Below are 2,500 nucleotides of genomic sequence, written 5' to 3'. Positions count from 1 at the left end.
GGACGTACAGTAAGGCCTCCTGCACACTGGCTGCGTGGCGTGAGCGTGTCAGCCAGTGTGGCGTGTCCATTTTTATTTCGGCTCCCATGTTAACAGGTTAAAGCTTACACACTGCCTGCGTGACATGCACGTCTCAGAGAAAATGAGCGTGCATGCTAGTAGTGATAGACCGATATTATCGGGCGGCTGATATAGCGGGCCGATATTTTCGTTTTTACGTGTATTGGCAGCGGCCGATACGCGGCTGCTGCGTTCGCCGATAGTTTTTTCCCGGCATTAAAAAACCTGGCAAAACCTGATTATATCTGTCTTATAATATGTCAGCAAGCAATGCCTCATCAAGGCTGTGTTGTAGATGTTGACCCTTGCACAGTTAACCATATATATGCAGTGCACCCATCCATATGATGCACATTGCAACACATAATTTGGGTGATATGAATGGAAGATGATTGCAGAAGTGACACTGATCTGTGTTTTTGTTTATTATTTTTAAAGAAACGGCAGATTCCCGGAAACAAATCCAGTGTGGCAGGGTTTATATTTTTATGATGTAAACTGAGGAAGCAAAATCAGTATCGGCTCCAAATATCGGCTCAAGAAAATCGGCAGCCTGTATCGGTCATCGGCTAAGGATGATGGAAAAAAAATCGGTATGGGCATCGGCACTAAAAAATCCCTATCGGTCGATCCCTACATGCTAGAAATAGGACCGACGTCTATTTTTCACGCGACACGCAAGTGTTTCCAGTAGAGATGCACCGATAGAGCGGCCGGTGACCAGAATTGGCCGGTTTTCACGTGCTCGGCCATGACCGGCGACCGGCAGGTCAGTCTGACATATGGTGATTTCATGCTGGTCAACGCTCCAATTAACTGACAACATAAGTTATACCAGTTACAGTTCTCAAGGACGCACGCACACACAGACGCCACAGCACGGACGCCACAGCACAGACGCCACAGCACGGACGCCACAGCACGCTCTCTTTCTCCTTTCTCTCAACTTTTCCGCCGTGTGTCGTGCGTACCCGCTCGCGGTGTGAAGCGCGTGTCGGCGCTATTCTTGAACATGTAGGAACCTGGTGGATTAACCTGCAACATGTCAGCTGTTTGGGAATTCTTCAGCGTGTGTGCAGAAGATAACAAGTTTACAATATGCAACACCTGCAAGGAGAAAGTAGGGCGTGGAGGGACGACACCAAAAACCTAAATCACATTTCTTTAGTTGATATTGATGTGAAAAGAAGGAAATGGTTCTAACATTGATCTTTAGATGTGTGTGAATGTCCCACACCAGGAGTAATTTATATAGTTCTATTTTATAGTGATCCATTATCTGTTCAACACATGTTCTATTAAAGAAAAGATAGAACATAAATATTTGTGTGTGCTGTAAAGTGGTTAGAAAAAACTAAATTGGAATCGGCTAAAATCGGTATCAGCTGGTCTAACTCAAAGAAAATTGGAAATCGGAATCGGCCTAGAAAGTTGTAATCGGTGCATCTCTAGTTTCCAGGCAAAATAGAATATGAAAAGATGTTTATATGTCATTTTGACACAAATACATATTAATAAATGACATGTTGATGTTTGAAAGTCTCAAGGTTTTGACATAAATGCAGATATACATGTAATTTAAAAGAATTATACTAAATAATTATCGATACTCAAATATTGCACCTGTCAATACAGAACTAAATATTCTGTAGCCGCTGTTTTAACGCTTAAAAACCAAAACGTAGCGGTGTAAAGATAGATAGAGACAACAGATGGCCCAAACTTGTCTGCAGCAGAGAGAAACTTTATGCTCTGTTGATAATCAGTGCATGACAACACCTTCTGTGCCGAGCGTCACGCTGCGTTTCCTCCCGTCAGCTGGCTTCCTCGTGGCTCCGCACCCCAGGGGCGGCGCCCACCAACGAACTAAACGCACCATTCATTCATCCAGCCAGAGCAGAGCCGGAGCGCCAGCGGCGGAAGAAGTATTCATCAGTAAAACTCTGTAAGTCTCATCAGGAAAATGTACTTGAAGTATTAAAAGTAAAGAAGAATCCTCCCATTGTAGAAAATGTAAACACACACACACACACACACACACACACACACACACACACACACACACACACACACACTTACACTTTAAAAGTGTGAAGGATCTAACCAGTTGTGTGTTTAATGGTCTAATCATGTCAACTGGACTTGTAGCCGTTATATTGTTGGCTAGTTTACTTAAATAAACTGTGTGTGTGTGTGTGTGTGTGTGTGTGTGTGTGTGTGTGTGTGTGTGTGCGCGTGTGCGCGTGTGTGTGTGTGTGTGTGTGTGTAGGAATCTTAATGTGTAAAGTAACTAGTAACTAAAGCTGTAACAGATGAATGTAGTGGAGTAAAAAGTACAATATTTCTCTCTGAAATGTAGCGGAGTAGAATTAGAAAGTGCCATGAAAAGAAAATACCCAAGTAAAGTACAAGTACCTCAACATTTGGACTTGAGTAGCTA

At 43.2% G+C, this 2,500-nt stretch overlaps 1 protein-coding gene across 3 annotated transcripts in view; it reads right to left on the bottom strand.

Annotated features, from left to right (window-relative positions):
• LOC116056251 (spectrin beta chain, non-erythrocytic 1) overlaps nt 1–2,500 on the bottom strand; it is a 197,380-nt gene that overhangs the window by 118,400 nt on the left and 76,480 nt on the right. The gene's annotated exons all lie outside the window — the stretch shown is intronic.

Source organism: Sander lucioperca, chromosome 15 (genome assembly GCF_008315115.2).
Source record: "Sander lucioperca isolate FBNREF2018 chromosome 15, SLUC_FBN_1.2, whole genome shotgun sequence".
Classification (NCBI taxonomy): domain Eukaryota; kingdom Metazoa; phylum Chordata; class Actinopteri; order Perciformes; family Percidae; genus Sander; species Sander lucioperca.
Note: the sequence above shows the minus strand (reverse complement) of the source record. Positions and strands in the feature narration are given on the sequence as shown.